Source organism: Zonotrichia albicollis, chromosome 7 (assembly GCF_047830755.1).
Source record: "Zonotrichia albicollis isolate bZonAlb1 chromosome 7, bZonAlb1.hap1, whole genome shotgun sequence".
NCBI classification, from domain to species: domain Eukaryota; kingdom Metazoa; phylum Chordata; class Aves; order Passeriformes; family Passerellidae; genus Zonotrichia; species Zonotrichia albicollis.
Window position 1 is genome coordinate 46,177,583 of NC_133825.1, and position 15,963 is coordinate 46,193,545.

Below are 15,963 nucleotides of genomic sequence, written 5' to 3' on the forward strand. Positions count from 1 at the left end.
AATAAAATAAAATAAAATAAAATAAAATAAAATCTTTGCAGAAAGGAGTAGGAAATATATGCATATATCAGTGGTGCCTCAGAGTGGAGAATAGCCAGACTACTGCAGCCTTGGTGGTCCATCCAGAACATCTTGAATGGAGGAATAAACAAATTAAAAGCAAATGTGGAACAATGTCAGATTTTTGCAAAAGCAGAAAGCCAGTAAGTGTTATAAAGATTTGTGCACATATTTTGCATAACTGCACGGCAATTTTTTGAACATAAAAATTTTAATGTGCTAATCATTTCTGTATTCACAGAAAAATAATAAATTCTCTGTTTGTTATAGCAATCTGTAGAAATTATCACCTCTTGGACCTTGCCATACTATGCAAACAACTGACTTAAGCCTAAGCACTTTTGGGATAGGTTTAATCCTATCCCATCATATCTTGTGCTGGTGTGGACATATTTATATTTATGACTTTAAAGGCCTGTAATTCCCAACCTATTAGGAAAGCAATGGAGTTTTTTTTTTCCTTTCTGGAGCAGTGTATTCCGAGGGAGGATTTATAAAAGTACCATGTGAGTGAAAACATGCTCTGCCTAAAGGACATTTCTGTGATTGGTGTGGGTTCCCCAGTGCAGTGCCGTTGCTTTGGGGGTGTATGGTTGAGGCAGCTCTGTGCTGAGGTGGCAGGGGCTGGTTCCCTGAAAGGCTCGCACATCTTACACTCCATCTCCAAGCACCCTGTGCAAAGCAGTGCTGAGAGCTCCATCTCCTCTCACGAGGGAAAAGACAAAGCTGCATTCCCTCTCTCCTGCCCGTGTGGGCGAGGGAAAACTGCACACAGGCCAAGGATGAAGAATGCAACGGGGGCAGAAGACTTCTTTTTCCTTCTCTCCATCCTGCCAGGTAATCTGCCAGCATTGCTAGGCTTTCAGTGTTAATCCTTGTTGAAGTGAAGGGAACGACCCACCTTTGTTGGTTCAGCATCTGACTCCGATTTTTTGATCAACCAGGCACTTTTTATAACAGTGTTAATTCACTTCATGCATATTGCAAAATCTGAGCTCCCAATAGGCTGCAGAGAAAACTTCAGCTCCTCCTTTTGTTTACAATACTTGAAGTTTGTTTATTGAAACCGAGATCAGTGTTCTCACCATGATATGAAAAGTTCTCAAAACCTTTATATCTGTTCCCAGAGCAGCCAAGGACAGAATATTGCCTGTTTTTGAGGAAACGGTCTGAGAATCTTGTTGTTTATATAAAAGGTGGCTGAGAACCTAGTTATTTACAGGATCAAGCCTGGGAAAGGCTGCTTTTCCCTTAGCTGAATACCTTCATGGCCTCTTTCTTTAAGCCATGCTTGAACCAGGCTCTCCATAAATCCTGAGCTCCACAAGGATTCCAAGGAAATATGCAGAGCAGTGCTGCCTTGCAGAGGTTTCCTCAAGGCAGCTGTGACTTTCAGCAGTGCTGTTGTTATTTACATTTGTCAAGTGCTAGATTGATGAATTTTCCCAACCTTTGCTTGTGAAGTCAGGTGAAAGGGACATCCTGATACTTGGAAGTTACAGCGCTGGAGTAAAAAGCCAGAGAGTAGAATCCCAGTTACATTGGTTTAACATGGAACTTGTCTCCCTGCATTTAAAAAAAATCCATATCCCAACAACAACAACACAGTGCCAACGTGCTGCACCCAGTGCACAGGACCTGTCCCTTGTCATTCCCATCCAGCAACTGAGAATTCCTGTGCAGAACTGATGTGTCAGAGCCCCACAGCTCCCTGGGTCAGATTCCTTACACTTCATAGCTCTCCAGCATAGTGTTCTCAAACATCAGCCAATTCACATTAATAGAACACTTTCATGTGATCCAGGGAGAAAGGGGATCCACACACCAGCCAGGAGGGAAGGAGTGCAGAAGGTTATAAAAATCAGGGACAGAGTGGTGCATTTTCATTTTTAGTCTAGAGGAAAATTGGGTAAGTAATTTTTCATTAGTTCTTTAAATTTAAAAATGTCTAGACTCAAAACAGTTTACTAATTATGTTTTAGACATTACAAAAAGGCAAAGGGAGTGTCTGACAAGTAAAAGAATTTTTTTTCTCTGTACCAGAAAAAAAGAGTGTCTCCTTTGAGGTTCTATAGTTTCATGATCTCTTGTATAACTTGTTTTACAATCCCATACCCTATATAGCGTGTCTACAGGATGATGTCTTGTTTAGTCAGTATCTCTCTAAGACCAAGAGACTGATCATTAAATGTGCATGTCCTAAAATAGCTGTTTTAAAAACAAGTTACAACATTACAGACTGTCAGAACTATTTGCAAATGCTGGAGCTGTTAAATGTGGCTCTCTTCCACTTGTTCTTCTTTTTTGCAGAAACAGCTCTGAGGGTTTGTGTCAGAAAGGATTGCTTGTTGTTTTGAAGTTGCCATGTAACAACAAGGATGTGTGTTTCTCATGCAGAATTTCAGGGCTGAAATGAAATCTGGCTGCTCTCTAGACAGATTATGCAGATGTTTGATGATGTTCTGAAGTAGCAGCTGTCTACGATGTTTTGTCTTTCATGCATAGCAAAGTTTGTTTCAGGCTGTAAAACACAACACTGAGCAGTTGTAGGTGCAATATTGACTCTGGTGACCCAAAACTTACGGATCTTCAGGTAACTGAAGTCAGTTCCAGTCTTACCCGCTAAGGAGAACCAATTAAATCAAAATAAGATGAGCAAAAATTTAATTGTTACTGTTTTTAACGTTGATGACATGACATTGAAATCTGTTGTCAGTGCGTAAGTCCATGGCCACTTCAGTTATTTCAGGATTTTATCACTGAACAGCAATAAATTACATTATCATAATGTTTTGGAAACTGTTTTTCAAGCTTAAAAAAATGGGGTTATCTTCAGGCAAAACTAACAATCTTATTGACAGGCAAAGGATGACAATGGCAGGCATGCTTCTATCTGTATTATAAAGCAGATATTTCCCACAACATCTCTCAAAATAGAGTGCTTATAGCTTGAATTTTGTCTTCATTATCCAACTATTTAAGATCAAGCTGCTAACAACTTAGAGGCAGAATATTTTCCCTTTACACAGCCCAAAAGATGAATTAGAAACCTGCAATATACATATAGGAGTTAAAAAAAAATCCATTCCTTCATGTCAAAATGTTTTCCTTATAGATTCAAATTTTAATTCAATGCTAATACTCAGAACCTATAAATCTTATTTTATAAGGATTTTGGACAGGAAAAATGCTGATAGTTGACCAGAAAAGGCAGATGGGCCTATGGATGGATGACCTTAGGCTTAGTTTTAAGTAACCTGACATCTCCATCTGCATCTGCATCACATGCAGTCATTTTCCCATCTCTAAGGCAGAGTCCTGTGACAATGACAGGCCTGGCTGGCCTGGCCTAAGGAGATCAGAGGGCACTTTGCACATGCATGAATTTCCTAATGAGTGCTTTCATCCAGCATTGTAACAATCTGTGGGAGGCAACCTAGTCTGGGGAAAAGCCAGTCTGAGCTGACCTGAGTTACACTGTAGTTGGGTTTTATCTGTAAAGTTGGGGGTTTATCAGTAAAGTCCATAACAAGTGTGAAAAGAGAAACATTTTACCCTAATTCTATGATCTAGGCTTAATGCTAAATGAATGGCTTAAGTGCCGTTAATTGATTCCACATTTAATTGCAGAAACTAATGGTTTGAAGAGCTGCACTTCTGACAGCCAGGATAAGAGTTGAGCCATCAGAGAATATAGTTTTTATTTTTCTTGACATAATCCTTTTCTAAGTTCTAAAAATCACATGGTGAAACACAGTTTGATTGAAGTTTTGTATGTTTTCATTAGAAGTTCTTTAATGCAGGATCCTATGAAAATACAGCAGTTGGTCAAGATCCATATAGAGAATATACAAGCCTCAGCAAGCTTGACAAAATACTGAACTATATCTTCTTGCCAAATTAAATTTGTCATTAAATGCTAGTTAGGACTTGACAGACTCATTTACTTCCCTGCTTTCCCAGCAAGCATAAGATCCAGCCAGCCCTCTTTATTCTTGGTCAAACCCAAGCTTCAGCCAGCTCTGAGTCCCTGCAAATGGATTCAGATATTTACATTTATTTGCTTCATGTGTAAACAGTAGTGTGCTGCAGGGAGCTTTGTAGGATTTTAATGGGTCTGTGCATAAATAAAAGGTAAGAATGATTTATTTTATTACCTAGATGAAATCTGCTTTTCTGAGTATAAGTAATCAGAAAATATTTGCAGGTTCATGGCAACCTGACTGGGTGAAAACAGTTTTTTCCTGCTACCAAAACATACTGTGATTAATATAGTGCTAATGTTTTTGTTTTGATATGAACAGCTGTCATATTTTCTACAGGAATATTTTAGAAGGGAACATGAGCAGTAGAATTGTGAGTAAGAAAGCAGGATGATGAGATTATCTCCTTAGAAACAATGAAATAAACCAGAAAACTTTATCAGTGAACCAACACTATTGATGTTTCTGCAGAGTAGATCTGAGGAATTGACAAACTGAGACAAAGGAATTCTTTGGTAAATATTATTTCAGAACATTTTGTCCCATCCCAAAATGTGTTTCCTCCAACAGACTTGTAAAAAAATACCTCTAAAATAGGGAAGGATTTTTCCTCAGCTCTGTTTTCTGTGATTCTGTGAAGTGTCAGCCAAACAGCACCATTTCTGTGCACTGAGGGCTCACTGTCACATTTTCACAAACCCTCCAAAAAAGGCAGAGAGGATCCTACTGGATCTTCTGAAGCTCCAACAATTTTTGATGTTGACAAACTGACATCGTGAGCAACTCCTGGTTGAAGGCAGAAACAAAACTCCTGCAGTAAGGGAAGGGGGGAAAAAAGTACAAAGAAGCTGTTCATGAGTATCAAAATCCCAGTTTTCACAGCACAGCTTCATAAATCTGCAGGTTTTGACCTCATCTGCCCATATTTTAATGTGTGTTTTTATTCTCCAGCACTTCAGGGGGATGTGTGTGTTCCATTATGCAAAGCTGTCAGTTCTAACAGCAGTGAGATCTGCAGCCTGTGTTTCTGTGTCTGTGTTTTATATCTACAGCATATTGACACTATTGAAAATACAGTCATTATTAGTATCTGTTGTGCTCAGTTGCATGCCTCCTTTTTACTTTTTGCTGTTACTCACAGTTTCCATGCAACTTGCAGCTGTAAACTGAAAATTACACTTAACCACTTTCTTGATGAGAAAGACCTGATTTTAGCCACACTTTTGGAGCATTGCACAGTTTTATTGAACCCATATGAAAATCTCTGCATGATGCAAGGGGCAGGAGGTTTAAATTCATGGCCTACATAAAGTGGGGCTTTTTTTCAGTTTCTTTGATAGACTCTTAAATCACAAAATGCTCACACCCAGGGGTGAAATGTGTCAGGAGCACTGATGATGGAAATATTCTTGAATTCTAATAAACAAGCCTTAACATTTCGTAGTTGTCCTATATGCAATATTTAGTTCCTGCATGAAGACTCACCAGCCCAAAACAAATATTTCAGTCATGGCACTATTAAACCATTTCTACTGGTAAAAAGATTTCAAGAGTTTCAGGAATTATACTTGATCCTTTTACACTAATGTATTGTACAGTCTCATATTATCATTTTGTGACAAGTTCTGTTCTTACCTATGAAGAGTTTTGAAGAGTCAGTCGATGGGCTATCACACTTTTCAGAGAAGATTACTCTTTTCTAGATGCACAGGAGTTTACCAAGTAATCTTTAAGAGTTTTCTCAAACAAGAGCAAAAGACTCACATTTGGGTACCTATGTGAGAAGAAACCTAAATCTTTATTCATATGAACTTTAAACTGGACAAACAATTGTAGGCCTTATTTTGTGCTCATTCCACTGGCTTGAAATATGTTTAATATCCATATTTTGGCACTGGTGACTGGTACTTTGTTGCCTGCACGCTGTCATGTTTTCCTATTTAAAGCAGAATTTTTATATATTCAAGGTTATAATCCCTGCTTAGAAGTGCCAGTGTAGTGCATAATTATGTATCAAAACTATTTTGTGAGCCTGGTCTCCAGGGAACCCTCCCCAAACCAAACCTGAGATTGAGTTAAGGTACTGTAAAGCCTGCAACTGGCATGTTCCTTAATGATGATGAAATGCCAATGAAAAAATACACCTGTAAATTAAGAGTCAACTTCTGAAACTGGATATTGTGGAAAACGAGTGGAAAATGAGAGCATGAATATAAATAGTGGAGACTCAGCTGGGGAAGGCAATAAGTTATAAGAGTTTAAATCTGTCATTAGGTGAAGCTGATTAGGTTTAGGTCTGTCAGGAGGATGAAGAGTTGTGCCATCTGTAACAACAGTGAGCAGCTTAGGAAACTTTATCTCCACCAACCACCAGGGATCACCAGGACCCCTTCCCACCAGCACGGCATTAGATCATCTTCTAAAAAAGCCACTGCCACAAAGGCAAACATCAAACCTGGTCTGGAGGGTGATAATGCAGTTCAGGCATTTTGTTGTCACCAGGGCATCATAAATACATGGAAGACTGGCTGTAACTGACTCCTCTAAATCTTGTTTTGCAATTCTTCTTAGTTGAATCAAAGGAATCATGGGGAAAATAAATTTATAATTTATAGATTTATAGGAAAATAGGTTTATAATTTATAATTTATATATAATTATGTTTATAGCGTAAACATTCATTCATTACATTAGTTTTAACATGTTAACAGGTATGAAACTATGGTAATGTCTGGAATGAAACATTCTTATTAGTATGCAATTATTATCCTTTGGAAAAAAGCACATAAATTTATTTTAGCCTTTTTTGGGTTGTTGTTTTGGTTTTTTTTTTTAATTTATTTATGGATGATGCTACTCTGCACAAAACTGTTCTTGTGACCTTACAAATAAACCTAGGAAACATTTTGGTCCTGATTAGCCTTGAAATCTGATGGAGTCTTCTTGTGCAGGGTTAGATCATACTTAGAAAAGTCCATAACCCAGGGAATATTCCATGTAAAATAGAAAATCTTTTAGAACAGTCATGCCAAATCAAACCAGTAATCGTCTTCATTCTGTATCATGATTCTGAGGGCTGAACACCAGCTGTACTTTCCTGCTTAGCCCAGGATTACATATTAACAGCCTGATCACTCAACTCCCCTGTGCCTCAATTTCTGCTTTTCTCAAATGTCAGCAGCTTTCTCCTGCTTTGTGAATTGGTAAGGAACTTGCACAGTAATCCAACTAAATGCTCAGAGTGCACCTAAGTGTTGTGTTTACTAAATCTAACTTTTTCAAGGTGCAGAAGACTGAATAAACTCAACAAATTTAGTTTCAAAGTAAATATTTTTCATCCAAACTTGGGACTCTTTGTAAACAACTTAGGAACACTATCTTGACTGCAATTTCAGAGGTCAGTGACTCAGTTCCCAGAGTTAGTCCTGCAAAAACCTAATACACTTGCTTGGACCAGAATATGAAATCTAACCCCTGTCTGGCCATTAACAAGTTGTCTTGGTGTGCAGCTCTCCTGAGAGGTTTATTTTCACGGCCTGCTCTCAGTACTGACAAAACACAGCATTTCTCGAGTAAGAGTATTGACAACTGCAAAATATTCAATAGCTGAGTTTTTATCTAATTTATTCTCACTCAGTGATCTAACAGCTATGATGAAATTATTAGAAACAGCCTCAGGCTACATGGCCTCTAACTGAGCATGAAGGATATAATCTGCATAAGATATCTGCATTTATATATGGAATATTTCATGTATGCACGTGTATATGTATGTGACTGTGTGGTAGGTGGCTGTGTACCTGTGTTGTGTCAGCAGAAATAAAACCAATAAACATCCTGAGGAGAGTCCCTGAGTGCTGGAGGCTTTCCAGGAGCCCGAGGAGAGTTCTCCTCTCCTGGGGTATTTGTGTGGGCACGGAGGGTATGTGAGCACAAAGCCCAGAGAGCAGCTGCAACCTGCCAAGCCTGACATGTCAACACACACCTCAGGCCAGGAAAGGGGAGATTAAATACTGCTGCCATCCACAGCTAGGAGAGACAGTGCTGGCAGCTGCTTCAGACCCCAGAGCTAAAGCAGAACAAGCAGGAGGGAGCCCCTTCCCCCTGATCTGCTCTTCCCTGCCTGCCCCTCAGCTCTCAGAAAAACCAGTGCCCGTGGCAACTCTGCTCTGCCTTGTATTCCCACTGAGCCTCGTGGAGAAAGGGAGGAGAAAAAAGGGAATGCATGAACAGAAGGAACAGAACAGAACAGAAGTTTACTGAGGTAAACTCAGAAGGGAAAGCAAGAAAAATAATTTGAAGGAGGAAGGACCTGAAAAGAGGCAAGAAGGGTATTGGAACACAAATTATGTGAGGAACCCCTTCTGCTCAGGCTGCAGAAAAGGAGACTCAGGGCTGCCCCCATCACTCTCACAGCTCCTGAAAGGTGCCTGTGCTCAGCTGGGGCAGGGCTCTGTCTGCAGCAGCACTGACACAACCAGAGCACACATCCCCAAGGGAAATGCAGGCTGGATATCAGGGAAAATAGAGTGATAAAGTTCTGGAATGGCTGCCCAGGGAGGTGGTGCAGTCCCCATCCCTGGGTGTGTTAACAAAGCCTGGATGTGGCACTGGGGGCCAGGGTTCAGTTGAGCTCTTGGGGCTGGGTTGGACTTGGTGATCTTGAAGGTCTCTTCCAATCCAGAAATTCTGTGAATTCTGTGAAAGAAATAATTCATCCTGTGATGCATTCTTCCCAGGCCCTACGTGTGCCTCTAGACATGTTAAACCAACTGATCCCCACCTTGTTTCTTCCTCTGCCTCACATAATGTGGATTTTTGTCTCTCTGAGTTGTGTCCCACCATTCCCAGTGCTGAGACTAGACACCAGAGCAGGCAGACCAGCTTGAGGAGCAGAGAGCAAGTTCTAAAAATTCTGGAATCCCTACTTCCAGAATTTTGCCCCAGGTCACAGGACATGTTCTTCCAGCCTCAGCTGGGAGCTTTAGGAACAGAAATTCCTCACTTTGACTGAATGACTGTTTGCATTTAGAGTGTGAAAACACATGTAAACTTTGTCAGGTTGGCTATGGACCTGATTTATACAGTGATATATGGCTCATAAGACAAGTGTTGGGGAGATACTGTTTATAAGTCATAATTAGCTGTTTATAAAAGGCCAGCAGTAATAATAAGGAAATATTTTGCAGTCCTGCACAATGATAGGCACAGATTGACCAGGTCAGCTGTGTAAGTCAGCCTCTCCTATAGCTCCCAAGCCCCATCAGCTGGTGCTGGTGTTCAGAACTTAAATGGGAATCTGTGTCCAGCTCTCCAGAGCTGGAATGTGCATGTGGGCATGGAGAGAGAGCGCACAGAGCTGTGTTTTGTCTGCATCCACAGCCTCCCCACTGGCTGAAGTGCTGCATATGGAATCTGCTGAAAAACTGCTGGTATAAATGTGGTTTGGAAAGAGAAACGTTCCAATGCTTGGATATTCTTGTTTGGATCATATATATTTTATGAAAAACTTTTGGCATCACTTTAAGGACTAAGCCCTATGCAGTTCTTTTGACATCTGCAACCAGAGCAGCAGAAGGGAATGTACGTGACCTGAAAACATTTAATGCTTAATGCAGAAGGGAAAGATTATTGAGATCCACAGATGTAGGCATTGAGCACCACTTTAGGCACCCCAAGGTAGCCATGGCATCCTCATGGGACTAGCAGATAAAACACAAAATTATCTGAGACCCCATGTCTTCCAGAGAGGCAGCTAGGGGATAAGTAGAATACAACAGAATCACACTTAAGATTCCCATAATCACTTTTAATTATTATTGCTTGAAACTATACAGTATTAGGAAAGTTCTGTTAAGAGCTGAAATGACAGACTTTCTTTTTTCAGCTGGGAAAATATTACTAGATGGAAAGTAAACCAAAATTATTTAGCACCCCCATGTTTCCTTAGGAAAGGCACCTCCTGGTGGAAGTTCCTATAACATTAACTCAAATTCCAGCAGGCTCTGGTAACTGCAGCATGCTGAGGGAGCCAGTGCTGGCATCCTAGTTCTGCCACTTGGCCAGCTTTTTAACCTTGGGCAAGTCCATTAATCTCCAAAGAAATATGTGTCTTCTTCTGCACTTTTGTGCCATAAAACATCAACATCTGAAGGAGGCAGGAGTGCCCTGAAGTGCCACATGGGGCTGATTAGAAGCAATGGAAGTATGTCACCAATTAGATTTTTCCAGGCCAGGTTGAATCAGGTTTCAATCATCCTGATTGAAAATAAGCCAGAAATGGGAAGAATAATTTTTAACTTTCATAACCTGTTTTGGTACAGAGTGGCAGGAACTCAGCATCCCTGCTTCTTCTCTTTCACACTTGTACATGAAGTGGAGCACATCAGCCAAGGCTGGGCTGCATCCTCTGCTGTCCCGTGAATCTCAGTCCTGCACGGGCTCAGTGATGTGCTGTCCATAGGCAGAGATCTGGTTTTCCTGGGGGAAGGGCACAAAAACACAATTTCACAACTCTCCCAAAAATCCAGCTCAGATTTCCAAGTGTTGCCAAGCGACCTCACGGCTTTACAGCAGCTCCAGCTGCTGATGTTACCAAGCAACCTCCTCCCCATCAAGTTGTGCACTTGAAAATCATTACTTGTTCATTAATTCTCATGGTGGGCTATGGTTTCCCCCCCAGATCTTTGTATTTGCTCTTCTAGAATTTGTGAGAAAGCAAAAGACAAAGGACTGTCGTAGGGCAGTCGTTCTTGCTGATCTCTGTGATATTGTTGGAACATGCAGAAATTGGGAATAGTTTTGCACTATTACATCAAGATTGGAGTAGAGTAAAATTCTGAACACCTTCCCTGTCTTCTCTTGCCTGTGGGAACAGCTGGTGTGTAATAGTATGCTCAGTGCTTCAGCAGAACTTTGCAATATTTCATATGTGGCATCAATCATGTGAAAGTAAGAAACATAAAACATTTTGACTTAAATTGGCAGCATTTGTACCCTAAAGTAAAATGACCTCAAACTAAATTGTCTTCTACAAATACCTAAGGTAGCATGTCTTCAATATACAAGAAACTAACATATCTGTGTAGTATGGTTGGTAAGTGTACCCAATACTGTATATACTGGGATTAAATTTGATCACTCATGACAGATTATTTGGATATTACTGAAATAATAACTTATTAACCCACTACAAAGCTTACCTTTAAGTCTGAGCTGTATTTTCCCCTAGTTTAAGTCTTCCAGTCCTCCTGGGTTAAATCCTGTTTTGATCAAGAAGAGACAATCTCTCCCTGGATGAGCATGAAGAGTGGATGAGGAACCACAGGGGAAATTCCAGTCAACAACAGTAAAGCAGCACAATGTGAGTATTTCTTCCCCCACCATAAAATCAAAGAGAATAAACAGAGACATCAGAGCATGGGGAATTCTCTCAGAGCTGGTGGTTTACACTTCAGCCTCTGCAGAGGTGGGAACAGCTTGCAGTGAAGAAGGGATAGCTGGGGTAGAAGTGAATTAGCGAATCCCAATTTAGACATGAGAGGGGGTCAGGAGACTGAGCCAAAGCCACAATGGCAGTGCTGTCAGTTGTTACAGGCTCACAGGGCAGAGCACTGTGGCTGTGTTGGTGTCACTGCCCTCATTCCCAGGGCTCTCAGCTCTGTCACCAGTGCAGGAGCTGCCTGTGTGGCTTTGCAAACCTCACACAACTCAGCCAAACAGAGGGATTCTGCTTTGCATGCGTGTTGATAAAAATACACAATCAGAAATCATCATCTACAGATTACTGAAGGTTGTTTTCCCCCAAAGTTTCTGCCAGACAATTGTTTTGGAAGGCAGCTTCTTCACTTTCACTTTGTGGCATTTTCTGGCTTTAGCTTAGACATGGAATAGCCCCAAATGTGAGTTTGTTTTGATGAGGAAATAATGCAGCTAGCAGAAGTGAGGATATATTACCAGACTTGTGTTTTCCTGAGCTCCCACAGGATCCCTGCTCTTAAATTCATGGCAGAGAGCCTAAACAAAAACATTGCATAATTTGTTGTCTATAAGACAATCAATTGTGCAATGCCCCCTTCTTTGGTTTTAAGGAAGAACACATTAAAACTTTGAATTTATGAACTTCAGATTTACTGTATTCAGATCTGGGCTGGGGAGACCAGAGAATGTTGGATCACCAACTTCATAAAAAAAAGAAAGATTTAAAAGGCAGGGCTATTCATGTAGCCCTTGATCTTGCAACTGTGCATTCCAGCTCATCACAGGCTCTATGTTTCCAAGTCAGGAGTTTATAGATTTTATGACACCAATATTTTGTGGAACAAAAGTCAGCAGACAACATATTGCTGCCCTATGAAATCCTGCCCCTTGGCCATGCCAGGTATGACTTCTCCATACTGGATTCAGCAATGCTGCCTCACACTCTTGCTGGTGCAATAAACCGAAGGTGCCCCATTCCTTTGGTTTGTGGGCCCAAAAAGCACCACTGGTGTTTACAGAAACTCATGAATCCCTTGGAGTTGCAACTAATGAGAAATACGCTGTGTTTGGTTACCAGCTGTGTTTCTGAGCACCCGTTTGTGGAAGCATTTCTTGTTTTGTGGAAGCATTGCTGGAATGGACAATCAGGGTTAATAATAACAATTAGCTCGTCCATAAACCAGTACTTCTTGCAACATCACATTTCAAAGGGTTTTTGTCACGTCTCCACCCTTCAGGATGATTAAATGGGAAATGATTTCACCATAACCTGAACAGGCACATCAACATTTGCTAGCAGGTATTTCTGACAGCTTTCAAGGGTAATATGAGAAAATGAAGGATGAGCTTAAACACATAAACAAACCTGGACACAAAATACAGAATAAATTTGTTTTCTTTTCCCCAATTACTAATTTTCCCTTGAAAACAACACATAACTCCAGTGCGTTATTGACACAGTTCCACTGAACCAATTTTTGCAAGAAGCACCGCTGATACCACATGCCAAGAAACGGTAGAGACGTGAAATATGTTTGACCCAAAATTGATGTTCTCTGGGGTTGCTTTTGTGGAAAAGTGGATTTCTGGCAGGCAGGGAGGCTCAGCAGCCTGGCAAGCAGGGGGAGGCCGGGCTCAGGAGGTGTAACTTGTTTTCCCTCTCGCCTGGGGTGGAGGCAGCTTGGTTGTTGAGCAGGTTATGAAGGTGGGTCCCGGAGAGAAAGCCTGCATTTCATGAGTCTGAGGAGAAGTAGGAGGAAAACCAGGGCAAAACTGGTGAGGTGAAGATGGAAGGAATGGTTTGAAGCCATGCTCTAAAAGCGTCAGTGAAGCCAGAGGTGCCAGATGAATCCTGGAATGTAAGTGCAACGTTCAACATCCTCTTGTTTGCTTCCCCTTGTTCAGCTCAAAAAGCCATGTCAGAAAATGACTTTGGAGTTGTGCAGCTCAAAAGTCTTTGCAGGCTGAACAGACCAATTTGAGCTGTTTCTGAGATATGTTGTGTTCAAATAATTTCAATAATGACATGTAAATTGTGAAAGATACTGTAAAAAGATGATGAATATTATCTCTTGGTTAAGCTATGTTTATTTCATGGATGGATTTTTAGCATGTTTGTAATGTTTATTTGAAAGTCTATACATATGATAAAGCACTTTTAGTTTGCAACCTAAGTAATGCTTGTGCATTGAATGATTTAGCAATAATGTATGTAAAAAGGATTACAGTAACACTGTAATCTAAAAAATGATCTTAGCACTCTGCAATGTAATTCACACTTTAATATTATTATTGCTTGTTTCATTATTGGAAAGTCTATAATGTCTTTATTTCCTATTTATCACATTTATCTTCATTATTAAGCAGATGGTAATGTGAGAATTGTGTGAAAATTGTGAAATTTCATGCTCTAGGGAAAGAAAAGAGTGGGTAGACAATATGATACGATGTGTTAGTGGAGATTTTTGACAGCTGGCACTTCTGCTGTGCTCTTGTCATTTTCTACTTTGATTCCTGTGCATTTTAATTTAAAAACTGTAAAAAAAGTATTGTTATCTTTCAACTCAATATTAGAACTTTGGCCTCTATTAGCAGCTGCTGTCCTTAACAGTCAGTGTGGCTGAGCTGGTGCAGAAATATTGACAGCACATTGTTCACTGGAGTGAATTTACTCTAAAATAAATAGGACAACATTATGACATACATTGGCTAATCTATTGAAGAACTTGAAGAGCAAAATCTGCATTTTGCACAATTGATATATAAGACCCCACTCCTACTAACTAAAGAATTCCATGGGAATTTGGGAGATTTCATTAATTCCCCAGTTTATGTTATTACTGCAAGTGCTTGTGAGGGCACAGTCTGAATTTTCAGGTGTTTTCACATGATGTCTGTAGGCACAGAAAAAGATCTGGGAAGAGAAAAGCTCAGCAGGTCAGGGGAACAGAAATGCCACAATATTCACTCTTGAAGAGTTGTGCTGGCTGTTGAGGGAAGCATATGGCTATAGTGGAGTTATTCTTTCCCTCCTGTGCATTTAAACCTTAGTCAGCAGCTCTAACAGTGTGAGAATGCTTTATTATATCAATACACACTTAAAATATTATAATTTTAATGTGTTGTCTTGGAACGCTTGACTGGGCTGAGCCTGGGAATATTTGTGTTTGTACATTACTCCACAATGGAGTACTTCATACTTTGGGAGCAGTGATTTTGAAAATGTAAAATGTTATATCCAGCCTTCAGCACAGCTCAGAACTGTTTCAAAACAGTTCTAAAACTGTTTAAAACAGGGGAGGATTTGGCAGCAATCTCAGCAGATAAAACCTCACGCTGCTAATTAATCACTGGAAGTGCAATCCTGGCCCCAGTGACTCCAACAGGAGCAAGTTCAAGCACTGCTGTATCCCCTGAAGACAATCAAGTTTAAACAGAACACAGCTTAAAACACAGCACCAAACCACCAAACCTCCTGTGAAGAAAAATAATATTCCAAGTTCAAGAAATGTATTGTAGTAATAAGTAACAACATTCCTTAAAAGCTTGTATGGTTTCCTTGGGATTCAAAGTGCAATTTCCCTTTTACAGCCTAACTTTAATGGAGTTTTTCTTGACACACGCTGCAGAACAATCCCAAATTCTCTGGGGAAAAAAACAACTGAAGAGATTGTAATAATGTGTATTTTTCACCTATTCAGTAATACAATAAATACAATGAATTTCAATGCATGAGCCCCCAAATAAAATGTCTAGGACAGGAATGTCTGTAAGTGAATCTCTGGTATGGACTTTTACTATTTTAATCTCTGGTATTACTTTTACTATTACCTTTAAAAAAAAAAAAAAAAAAGAAATCAATGATGCCTGGGGAGACACTTAACTCTAGAACTGCTCAAAGATTTTTTTGAAATTAAATAATTAGAACTGAACTAGTATAAAACCAATAGTAATTATGGTAGGCAGATCCTCTTAAGTCTAAAGGATCTGTTTAGAACACAACATTGTAACAGAATAATGCCTAAGAAAAGCAGGGAATGATGCCAGTGATCCGGAGAAAAAAATCCATTTACTCTTTCTCTGAGTGCTTTGATTGAAAATTCTTTGTTACAGTGATATTCAGGTTTAACACCATGGTTCTGACAATGTGAGCTAGCAGCTTGGTCAGGAATTTAAAAAAATAAAAATGGTTTGAATACAGTTAAACCAGTAAGGCTTTCCTATGGGCTGTCCATGCAAAGTGACTTTGGCAAGGAAATGTCTTTCTTTGGCATGTTCAAATGTCATGGGATAATCCAGAGTAACAAAATTGAATTTCAAGGATTGTCTTTCCAGAAGACAGCAGAGAGACATGAGGAAATAAAAGCATTAAGGGTTCTTTTCCCCCAGTTTATGACTTAGAATCATTTTAAGACTGAATGTCAGAAAGGGCAACTGGCTG

At 40.0% G+C, this 15,963-nt stretch overlaps 1 protein-coding gene across 14 annotated transcripts in view; it reads left to right on the forward strand.

Annotated features, from left to right (window-relative positions):
* Positions 1 to 1,823: 1,823 nt before the first annotated feature.
* TACC2 (transforming acidic coiled-coil containing protein 2) overlaps positions 1,824 to 15,963 on the forward strand; it is a 127,625-nt gene continuing 113,485 nt past the window's right edge. For 12 of the 14 annotated variants that reach the window (XM_074545330.1, XM_074545337.1, XM_074545334.1 and 9 more), the window contains exons 1-2: positions 1,824 to 1,969; positions 11,275 to 11,406. The gene's annotated coding sequence lies outside the window, so the exon portion shown is untranslated. The remainder of the gene's footprint in view (positions 1,970 to 11,274; positions 11,407 to 15,963) is intronic. The other 2 variants (XM_026795214.2, XM_074545331.1) reach the window with 2 other exon arrangements.